The sequence below is a fragment of the Rhinoderma darwinii genome, chromosome 10 (genome assembly GCF_050947455.1).
Source record: "Rhinoderma darwinii isolate aRhiDar2 chromosome 10, aRhiDar2.hap1, whole genome shotgun sequence".
NCBI lineage: Eukaryota > Metazoa > Chordata > Amphibia > Anura > Rhinodermatidae > Rhinoderma > Rhinoderma darwinii.
The window spans coordinates 80,175,338-80,187,959 of record NC_134696.1 but is presented as its reverse complement, the minus strand read 5'-3'; positions in this window follow the sequence as shown (position 1 = coordinate 80,187,959).

Sequence of the window (12,622 nt, the reverse complement as noted above, 5' to 3'; positions counted from 1 at the left end):
TTTAAAATGCACAGATACAATCCAAAACATTGTGAGCATCTTTGGTCTTGTTTCTGGACTTTCCTCAGATTATTGGATTTGTGTGCCTAGTAATAAGAGAAATGAGTCACACTAGGTGATTAGGCAATTGGTGTCGGATAGGAATGATTCACATTTTGGATCACAACAGTAAATTTAATAAATTGAGATCCTATAAGCAGCAAATGGGTGTGTACAGATTTTATGTCTGTCACGGAGATGTGGATCCCCAAAGCTGCAATCCCTTTAGCATCTGCTAGACTGGGGTGTGGAGTCCGTTACCCTGCAAGGAGGTATGGACTTACCCAATTAGATTTCCAGGTCGCGGTCCCCAGAATAGTAAATGATTGGCGATGGGTGTGATGAAGGAACTGTAGCATAGTCAGGAACGGAGCCAAGAGTTATCCACAGGGAAGCAGTCAGGAGACGATAAGGCAGTGGATGAGATCAAGACATAATCAGAGGACCGGCCGAAAGTCAGAAACAGGAATAGGAAAACAGGTACCAGGTGACAAATCCAAGAAGCAAGACAGAAGCGGAATCCAGCAACAAAGCCAAGATCAAGCTCAGAGTCAGGATATCAGTCAGGATCAAAGAGCTACACAAAGGATATACTTTAATCTGCTGGTGAGTTGGTGAGGCCAGAGTTCCCTTTAAATAGGCTGACATGACCAACATCATGAAGCAGCGCTGGTTGCTATGGCAACACCACATGACCGGTAGTGAAGAGGAGGAGAGCCGTGGCCAGAACAGCAGGGCTGCAGCTGTGAGAAGGAGGCACAGTTGCGGATTAAGTGTACCATGGGCCCTGGGCTGTTGACACAACTTGGTCCCCCTCCTTCCCCCTCACAAGCAATTCAACCCCCCCAACACACTGACACTGTACCCGTCAGTGCCACTGACCTGACGGATACAGGTTTTAGCACTAGATACATTTGCTCTGTATTCAGGATATAAAGCAGCTGTATCTCAAAAAGTTAAAATATTTTTTAATATTATTTAGAAAGGTTGCACCAAACACCATACACTATTTTATAAAAAAAAAAAACTTTTTGAAAGGTTTACATAGCCTTTAACACATCAAATAAAAACAAATTGTAACACCTCTTTTTAGAGGGTAGGTAAATGTTCAACAAACTTTTGACATGTCATAGTGACATGTCAGAACTGTTGATGGGTGGGGTCCAGGTGCTGAGATTCCGACCGATGACTAAAACTAAGAGGCAGAAGCGCTCATGCAAGCGCTAAGCCACATAGTTTCTGTTCGGCTTTTTCCGGAAAGCCAAAGTAGCGGTGTACGGCTCATTGATTTTCTATGAGCCTATACACAAGCTGCTCGGCTTTCCGGAAACATAAACCAAGCCGCTGAGCACTCACACGAGTGCTTCTGCTGCCTAGTTTTAGTGATCGGTGGAAGTCTGCGAGCGACGCTGCTTCCATAACTTTCATTCAGTTTTATGGGAATTACGGAAACAGCGTCGCTCAGCAAGCTACACTGTTTTCGTAACTACTGACCATGTAATCAGGAGTTGCCAGGATGCAGCAAGAGCCAAAACAGGTGGACATGTCATACATTTCCCTTATGGGAAAACTGAGGGCGTATGGGGGGATTATATTGCAAGGCGAGGTGAGGTTGTCTCACTGACTGCTGGGGGCTCTATAGGGAGGTCTGAGTGTCTGATTCTGACATCTCTGTGGGGGGGACAACCCCCCCATAGAGCCCGCTGCTCAGATCTCACTATAGAGCCCCCAGAAGTTAGTCGCTCAGACCCCCCTATAGAGCCCCCAGCAGTCAGACAATTTGACTTCCCCTTGCAATATATTAGTAACTAGTGAGGGCTCTATGGGAAGGGGGGATTATACTGAATGGGGAGGTCTAACTATCTAAGTGACTCCAGAGGACTCTATGAAGGGGGGAATAATCCCCCCCCCATCTCCCATAGAGCCCTCAGTATTTTAGTATTTATTATACAGCAGGGGGGGGGGGTTGAGCATGTAACTGACTGCTGAGTGTCTATGGGGGGAAATTATTATCCCCCCATAGAGTCCTCTGCAGTGAGTTAGATGGAAATCCCCCCTGCTGTACAATAAATACTGAGGGCTCTATGGGGGATAGGGGGGATTATTCCCCCCTTCATATAGTCCTCATCAGTGAGTTAGATGGAAATCTCCCCCCCTTGCTGTATAATAAATCCCCCCTTAGCATCTGCCGATTATTGCTTGAGGCAGGAGGCGGACAGCAGACTAACCTTCTTACTCACTGCTCGACCACCGCCCTTCTCTTCTGTTCCTCACTGGCATTACGTGCAGCATCAAAGAGGGGGGCGTGTTCTACCACCTGGCAAACACACGTCTGCTAGTCCTATCTAGCCCCTACTATTACTATTCCTCCCCGTCCTCCCCATCAGCACTGCGCTGGAGGCTCTATTCCGTTCCAGTCCGCCTCTCCCTCCCTCTCTCTCAGCAGTGGCCATTAGCGGCGCTAGCACTGAGTCTCTTAAGTGATTTTTAAAATTATGTGCGGTTCGGGCGGCCATGGGCCCCCTGGGAGCCTTGGGCCCCCGGGCGGCCGCTTGAACCGCGCATATGATAATCCGCCACTGAGGAGACATCATTGTAATGGAAGGGGGTGGGTCAGGTTGCACCCAACATGGCTAGCAGTGGAGAGGAGGAGAGCCATGGCCAGGAGCTGAAGGGCCACAGCTGTCAGCAAGAGGCATTATTTAACATTTTTCACTCGCTATGGTCCTCCCACCTCTTTTCCAAATAGCTTTTTCACTATCTACAATCTTTCCACATATAACTGAAACTGCATTAAAGGGGTTCCCTGCTTTGGAAGAAGTGTCCTACTTGTTAGAAGTGTCCCTGGGAAACCTGGCAGTAAGTGTTCATTTTTCCTGCAGTGCCACCACAAGAAAAATGAAGCATTACACAGTGTTCTTTAACCCCTTAGTGACCAGCCCATTTTAGGCCCTAATGACGAAGCTATTTTATTCATTTTTCTATAGTCTCATTCAAAGAGCTATAACTTTTTTATTAACTTTTTTTGTCTACATAGCTGTATGAGGACTTGTTTTTTGTGGGATTAGTTGTACTTTTTAATTGCACCATTTTAGGGTACATATAATTTTTTTATTAACTTTTATTAACTTTTTTTAGGGGGATTATAAAAAAAAACTGAAATTCCACCATTGTTCTATGCGTTTTTAAATTGACGCCGTACACTGTGCAGCGTAAATAACAAGTTACCTTTATTCTATGGGTCGGTACGATTATGGCGATACCACACATGTAGAGGTTTTTTATGTTTTACGACTTTTGCACAATAAAAACACTTTTGAACTAAAATTATTTGTTTTTGCATCGTCGCTTTCCAAGAGCCGTAACTTTTTTATTTTTCAATCAATGTATTGTTTTTTGGCTTGTTTTCTGCGGGACGAGACGTAGTCTTGCTTGGTACTGTTTTGGGGTGCATGGGACTTATTGATTCATTTTCATTATGACTTTTTTGGGGGGCAATGGAAAAAAATTGCAATTTCGCCATTGTTTTTTGCGATTTTTTTTTACGGTGTTCACCTTGCGGTTTAAATTACATATTAACTTTATTAATGGAGTCATTATGGTCGCGGCAATACCATATATGTGTACTTTTATTTATTTTTTTCACTTTTACTAAATAAAACCACTTTTTATGGAAAAAAATTGTTTTATTTTTTTTTTTACTGTAATTTTTATTAATAATCTTTATTTCACATTTATTGTTTATTTCATTAGTCCCACTAGGGGACTTTACTGTGCGATCCTAACAGGCATATGTCCAGGGCAGACCTGGGGGCTTTTATCAAGCCCCCGGCTGCCATGACAACCCATCGGAGACCCGCGATTGCATTTGCGGGCCGCCAATGGGTGACAGAGGGAGCTCACTCCCTCTGTAAACAAGTTAAATGCCGCGGTCGCTATTGACGGCGGTATTTAATGGGTTAAACGGCCACGATCTAAGTAAACTTAGATCGCGGGCGTTGGAGCAGGAGCTCAGCTGTCATCAGACAGCTGAGCCCCGGCTCCAGCCTGCATGGGAGACCCGTGCAGGACTTAGACTAGGCTCACGTGAAAAGGCGTCAGCCTAGCCTAAGGCCCCTTAGTGACAAACATGAAAAGGCGTATTAAAGGGGTTAAAATCAATGGGCTATCTGTGTAATGCAGGATAGGACAGGTCCTCCAGAACAAGAGATACTTTTTGCAGCTACTTTCCACTCCGGACAAAAAATTAGGATCCTGAATACAGGACCCCCTCTATTAAAGCAGAATTCCCTAACAGGGTGTTTGAATCGGGTTTTCTAAACTGGACAACCCTTTTAACCAAAGTCACCTACTAAAGTCGTGTGACACTACTCCCTACTTCTCCTCTTAGACCTATCAGCCTTTGACATCATCACCAAACTTTTCGATTATAAATCCTCTCATCCCTCGTTTTTGGGAAGGATTTTTTTCCTCAAGACTTAGCACACGTTGGAACATAATGGACAATGAATCCGGGCAGTTCAGACCAGAGGATATTAAAAGACCAAATAAAAAATGAAGAATAAATGGCTTGTAATAACATCTATCCATATAGTAATTCATATTCAGCAAGGATGTCACAAAATATTATTTGCCTGTGATCTGAAAGGCTGTTTTTACTGCCGCCAGTAGTGATTACTCAGATTAATTGAATACTAGGTATTAGAAAATGTGACCTAAATAAAGACAGAATTTTTGATTTTGCTTTGTCAGACACAGAGCAATCTTCACAGTCAGGTCACTAAATCTCATAATTGGGGACAAACACCTGAAAAAGCATTATGATGTAATCCTATGCAAATAACAAAGTCACCAGACAAAAAAAAGGAGAATAATTTACGAAGAACATTCAAATCCAGGGCTCCGTACATTTTGTTACACCAATTTAATATTAAACTAAGGAAACAAAAAAAAAAGAGTTATTGAATATACATTTATTTACATAATTAGTGGGTTAAAAAAAACTAAAAACTTAAATGGGTTTTCCAGGGCTTTTCAGATTGGTGGGGGTCCGACTGCCGGCACCCACATCCATTAGTTATTTTAAGGCCGTGTCGTTCTTCTTTATTGCTTACCAGGCACAGCTCTCTGCATTCGGTAGTGACTGTGTCTGGTACTGGAGCTCTTTACAGCTTAGTCCCATTCTAGTGGATAACACTGAGCTGCCGTACCAGGCACAGCCACTAGCGAATGTGCGGAGCTGTGCCTGGTAAACAATAAAGAGGCCGCAGCACGCTATGGAGCACCATAGCTCCTTCATTAAGCTCATTGGTGGGGGTTCTGGGAGTCAGACCCCAACCGATCTGATATTGATGACCTATCCTAAGGGCTTTAAGAAGAGCGGTAAAAGGACAATATACTGTCATAAGTATTGCAGTGTATTATACCAAATAAACATAACTGGTATTGTCCAGTAAACACTACATAAAAACAAAACAAAAAAAAAGACACCAGAATTGCTGTTATTCACCTTACCTCCTCAAAAAAATCGAATAAAATGTGATCAAAAAGTCATATGCAACCCAAAATTGTATCAATAAAAACGACAACTTGCACCGCAAAAAACAAGCCCTCAGCTCCATCAACATTAAAATTAAAAAGTTATGGGTCTCAGAACATAGCGCCACAAAACAATGATGGTTTTTATTTTGCAAGAGTGGTAAAACATAAAAACTATATAAATTTGAAGTTGCCGTAATTGTATTGACCCGCAGAATAAAGTTATCATGTAAAAGCAAACCTTAAAAAAAAAAATAGAATTCTGCACACCCATGATCTGAATGCATAATATTTAATATGAAGAATGTAAATTCCACGGAAGTTAATTAAGATCCATTATCTGAGATCAACTCCTTAGGATAACCTGCTCTGCTGAAAACTGTGGAAAGAAAAGTAATGACAACAGCAGAGATGATATGTGCAGTGAAATCAACCTCGGGCCATTATATGAAGTAATGAATTCATCAGGAGAAGCCTCCAATAATCCCACTATATAAATAACCAACTATTCACATTCAGTGTTAGGGAAAGGAACCGGCTGCAATGGTGGTGTATGTGGGACTGCTGTCTTATCATGTATCTGACAAGTGACACAAGACTAAATAGTGGCTTCTACTTGAGCATTTATACCTGACCATCAGTACAGGACACATAGGCGTTGTTTTGCTCTTACAATTCCTTGGTGTGCGTCACATATGTCGACTGTATGAAGTGTGCTTGTAATTTAGTAGGGACAAGCAGCCGATATGTACCGCGAATATCGCATCCATCTTGGAGGGAGAGATTATTTTTTACTCTGAAGTATGGCAGCAGGGCTGAATCCAGAATTTTAGCAAAGTCTTGATGTCAGAAATTGTCATAACTGGGATTGTATGGGACAGTACGAAATGTTCCGCTGTAACAGCAGAAAGATGTGCTGTGGTTATTGCAACCCCTTCTACATCCTCATCAAAGCTAGGATCAGATGCTAGTAAAGGCGAGACAAACAATTGGCACCAATATTTTCCGAGCCTGGTTTGTACTGAATATCACAAGTAAATGACACGTCCTTGCAGACCACCTGGCTGTGCGCATTCCAGTTCTTTTGTGGCTAATAACGCCGTCAGTGGCTTATTATTTGTGAGCAAAGTGAATTCCTATCCTCAAAGATAAATTTTGCACTTTTCATTTGGCCACACACATGAACGTTTCTCCACCGTTAAGTACTTTCTTTACGTGTCTGTCAGTGATTGTCAAGCAAATGCAACACTACGTTTAATGTTGTATGTCGCTGTGTACGTACAGCACCAAGTCTATAAACTGAAGCTTAGAATTGCAATAATAGTAGGTAAAGCAGGATCGAACAATACAAGTGCTGTGCTGGTCACGATAAGAGTACCAAATCTACATTGTGCTGCAGGATAAACTTTTGCCCCTTTTAAGCAGTGATCTTAAAGGTTCCAAAACTGAAGCATAATTGGGAATAAACTTTGCATACCTGGGGGTAAGACCCAAGAAAGAACGTAGCATCTGCAGGTCAGTCTGGGCAGGTTCTTGTATGATAGCGGCATATTGGATCAGGATTTTGTCCCTCTCGTGAAATAACATGTCCAGAAATATTAGCTGTTTGCCTGCAGGAGTATTTTAAAAAAACAGGTTTAGTCCTGCATTGTCAGTCTGGTGTAGTGCAGTCTTGAGATGTGGATCATGTATGTCTGGGTTATTTCCAAAAATGAGCACATCTCCAGATAATACTGTATCTCCTGGCTGTTTTTGTTTTGTTTTTTTTTTGTTTTAGAAATAAAAAACATCATCCTTTGGAAACAGCTGGGTGCTGAGGCGAGTCCATATGGCACTATAATAATGAAACAGTCAATCATGTAATAAATGCAATATGGTCGATACTATCTTCATGTAACAGTACCTAATGATATGCACTCTCAAGATCCAGTGTAGAAAATAGTTTGGTTCCCCTCAATTCAGCAAACACCTCTTCTTTGTGTCGTAGTGGGTGACTGTCAATCCCAACTGCCTTGTTGGGCAACGTACCAGTAGGTGATGTACCAGTGTTTAATTGCCATTTACTCCCAAGGGGGACCACAGAATAAACAGACTTGCACAGTGGCGGACACAGACTGCAAAAGGCCCCTGTGCAGATAATGTGCCAGGGCCCCCCCGCCCCCCCCCCAATACCGACAAAGTTACCTAAACATATATATGCATATAAAAATAAACCTTACTAATAAAAATTATGAAGGAAGATTTATATTGTACATTTTATTACCAGTTTAGAACACAAGTAACACATTTTTTTCCGGGTTAAATTCTTATCTAAACTAAGTCCCTAAATGTGGGCAAAGAAAATGAAAAACCTATACTCACCTCCTCCGGCGCCTCCGTTCCCCCTCCGCAGCCCCTATCCCTTTCTGTGTTTACAAAGCTGCTGTGGTGACGCGCGGTCGATGGCACATGACCGCTGCAGCCAATCAATGCCCTCAACAGCGATTTGCTGTGGAACTACTGTCCTCAGCAGCACACCAATGAGGAGTTATTGGCAGCAGCGGTCACGTGCCATCGGCAGCGCGTCACCAGTGCAGCCTTGTACACTTGTAACACAGACCGAGACAGGAGGATGGGGGCTGCGGCGGGTGAACGGAGGCGAGGGAGGAGGTGAGTATAGTTTTTTTATTTTCTTTGCCCACATTTAGAGACTTAGGTTAAATTGAATCATTGAATATAACACAAAGCACTCATGCAACTGAGATGCAATAATTTAGATGATCTTATCATGCTTAGCTTACTGCACTGTTACCTATCAAGCAGGACTGAATCTCAAGATATCTACAGAGGGGGCTGTATGGCGTTATCTACAGGGGGGACTGTATGGCGCTATCAACAGAGGGGGCTGTATGGCGTTATCTACAGGGGGGACTGTATGGCGCTATCTACAGAGGGGTCTGTATGGCGCTATCTACAGGGGGGTCTGTATGGCGCTATCTACAGGGGGGACTGTATGGCGCTATCTACAGGGGGGACTGTATGGCGCTATCTACAGGGGGGACTGTATGGCGCTATCTACAGGGGGGACTGTATGGCGCTATCTACAGGGGGGACTGTATGGCGCTATCTACAGGGGGGACTGTATGGCGCTATCTACAGGGGGGACTGTATGGCGCTATCTACAGAGGGGGCTGTATGGCGTTATCTACAGGGGGGCTGTATGGCGTTATCTACAGGGGGCTGTATGGTGTTATCTACAGGGGGGACTTTATGGCGTTATCTACAGTGGGGTCTGTATGGCGTTATCTACAGGGGTTCTGTATGGCGTTCCCTACAGGGGGGGTCTGTAGGGAAAGTCATACAGCCCCCCCCTGTAGGGAACGCCATACAGACCCCCCTTTAGGGAACGCCATACAGACCCCCCTGTAGGGAACGCTATACAGCCCCCCCTGTAGGGAACGCTATACAGCCCCCCCTGTAGGGAACGCTATACAGCCCCCCCTGTAGGGAACGCCTTACAGCCCCCCCCTGTAGGGAACGCTATACAGCCCCCCCCTGTAGGGAACGCCATACACCCCCAATCACTCAAAAAAATGCGACCTACAGTGTGAAAAGACAAAAGACATGTATCCCCTATCCACAGGATAGGGGATACATGTGTGATCGCTGGCATTGATAGGGAGAGCGGGGGACCGAAAGTCCCCCGAAGTTCTCCATCACTCACCTCTGACTTCCGGTGTCTGCGCAGCTCAAGTGTGACCGGCGCTCCATTCATTTCTACGGAGCTGCCGACACAGACCCCGGAAGTCCGAGGTTTGTGATGGAGAACTTCAGGGGACTTTCGGTCCCCCGTTCTCCCTATCAATGCCAGCGATCACACACGTATCCCCTATCCTGTGGATAGGGGATACATGTCTTATGTTTAATGGCAGAGCGGGGAGATACTCCCTGCTCTGCCGTAGTGTTCCGTGGCATCGCGCTGTAGCAGCCATAGCGGCAGCTAGCGGAGATTCCGGCCAAGGTGGGGGCCTGTGCCGGCAGGTGACGCGGGCCCCCTCATGCCGCGGCCCCGTAGCAGCCGCTACGGCTGCTATAGCAGTAGTTACGCCCCTGTGTTAGGGGGAGTTCACACTGAGGTTTTTTTCGCGAAAAACGTCAGAAAGTGCCTCCCATTGAAATCCATGAAATTTTTCCTGCGAGCAGTAAAAACCGCATGCGGGAAAAAGAAGCGCAATGCCCTTTCTTCGGGCGTTTCTGTCTCTGACTTCCCATTGACAACAATGGCAGGCAGAAAATGCGTTTTTTGCTGCGTTTCCCTGCCCACGGCCCGATGGCCGAAAAACGCCACAAAAAAACGCAATGAAAAACGCGGGAAGTGTTCTACCGGCAGGTCAAAATATGCCTCAAAATTCCGGAAGGAATTATGAGGCAGATTTTTCTACATAAAAACTTCTCCCTTCTGACATGAACTTTTTAACTTCATCTACCTGTCCTCTGCAGTCTGCACGTCCTCCACTCGTCCTGTGTCTGTCCTCCGCTCATCCTATGAGTTCTCCGGCAGTCCTGACTGTACTGTCCAGCCGCCCGAAGTCTTACGTCGCACCGCCCCCTGTCCTCTCCCCTGCCTGAGCGCTCCTCCTACCACCAGCATCGCCGTCCTGTCCTATTCATCTGTGCCAGATTGGCAGTGCAGTGTAGCGGCTATCACCGGGCCCGGGCACCCGCCCCCTCCCTCCCGATTGGTAGTGCAGTGTGGCGGCTATCACCGGGCCCCCGCCCCCTCCCTCCCCTCATGCCTAGTGTTGTGATGCTACTAGGCATGAGGGGGCCCGTGCCGCCAGGCCTGGTACATAAAATGTAATGTGCCTGTCAGGGCGACACGGGCCCCCCCATGCCGCGGGCCCCGTAGCAGCTGCTACGGCTGCTACTGTGGTAGTTACGCCACTGAACGGGCCCCCTTCCCACGCGGGGCCCTTGTGCAGCTGCACCGGCTGCACAATACTAATGGATTATAATATATAGTACAACATTATTGGCAGCGAGAATGGCTTTTCTCCCACTAAATTGCCCCTTCCTCACAGTCGCAGGTGAGCCTGTGATCCCTTTTACGGCCTGGAGTAAGACATTTGATTGCAATCAATGGTGCAGACCTTCCTGATGCCAGGAAACATGCCCTAATCATTCACTGCCTCGGTGCAGAAGGCCAACAAATCTTTTACAAATTTCTTTAGCAGATAACAAATACACTACTGCTCTTGCAGCATTGAAAGTCATTTTCATTCCTAATTTATTTTATTAACATAGTATATACCATACAGCAGGATATTTACTTCCTAAGGTTAATGTAGTGGCTGCGTGATCTAAATTCCGCCAGTGTGGGGTGAAAAGTGGCGAATCTACAGAACAGTACATTGCTGCCTTAGTAGTCATATGTAAGTTTGGGAACATGGCATATAAAATGATCAGAAACCAGCTCATAGAAAAAAATACTTATTCTTGCATCAGAGAATGAAACCAGCTTGACATTACAGAAGGCTAATACTATTGTATTCAAAGGACTGAATCTGCTGTTCAGCTGTACATCGTGTACAGGCCAGGAAATCAAGAAATTACAGGCTGTCATAAAGCAAATACAGCATTTCTTAGTAAGAATGGGTATGGACTCCTGGGATATGGAGGGAAGGCCATATCTAAGACATCCAAATTAATATTTTCACTCTATTGGAGTATTGTACCCCAACATAATACTGTACGTTTATAATCCAGTTTAAGATTGTGTTCCATCAGTCTTGATCTCTTTCCAAAAGATGCGGCGTAAAATGCCCCAACATTTTCACTGCAAATTTCGACTTTTGGTCCTTTTTTGACTTTTTTTTATGCCAGAAAACTGGAGTAGAAAAGTTAGTAAATTTCCCTCTGATCTGCCTATACAGTGGCATACATTGAAGTCTTTGGTCAGAGGTATATGTCAGCAAATACTCATAAAGTATTTCTCAGATGAGAAGTTTGGCCATCATGTGAAAAGAGCCTTAGACATTAGTAATTAATTAAAACATTTTGGTTTTCTGTTTAAGAAAATTGGAAGCGCTGACCCACGAGATGGGTCTCCCACTTTCAGTTGTTTTAATTGTAGATTCATAACTAAAAGGGGAAAAAATTTGGTTCACTGTCCTAGCATTGTATCTAAATACCCTAAACAAGATGCCCCCAATACCCAGGGTAGTTGCCCCACCAGCAGAGGCGTATCTAGGTTCTCCTGCACCCAGGGCAAAGATTCAGATTGGTGCCCCCCAACTTATTTCCCGACATCTCCTTCCCCCTCGCCATGTTTGCTTTCTCTACCAATCAATGAGGTAATTTATTTTCATTTTTTTAATGTAACTCAAGCATAAAAGCATTTCTACATTTTACAAGTGATATAGTTATATAAGGAAGTTAATATGAAAATAAATTAAAGAGGCCACACACAGCCCCCTGTAGATAGGGCCACACACAGTCCCCCCTGTAGATAGTGCCACACAAAGTCCCCCTTCTAGATAGTGGCCCACGCAGCCCCCCTTGTAAATAGTGCCACACACAGCCCCCCTTGTAAATAGCACCACACAGCCCCCTTGTACATAGTGCCACACACAGCCCACTTCGCCCCTTGTAGATAGTGCCAAACACAGCCCGCTGCCCCTTATAAATTCCGCCACACATCACACACAGCCCGCTGCCCATTGTAAATAGCGCCACACTCCCCCCCCCTTGTAAATAGCGCCACATTCCCCCCCTTTTAAATAGCACCACACTCCCCCCTCATACTTAGCGGCACACTGTCAATAGAGCCTACCGCTACCACTCTCCGCTCTGCCTAACGTGACTTAGCGGAGAAACCGAGGAGGTCATGCGGTGCAGGCAGCATCAGAGTTCCTTCTGACTAGGGTCAAGACACCCCGGGAGTGGACCAGTCCAGTCACCTGACCTGAGTCATCTAACCTCATGTCACTGACATGAGGTCAGGTGACAGGTCAGGTGACTGGACTGGTCCACTCCCTGGCCGTCACAGACCCCAGTCAGAATGCCG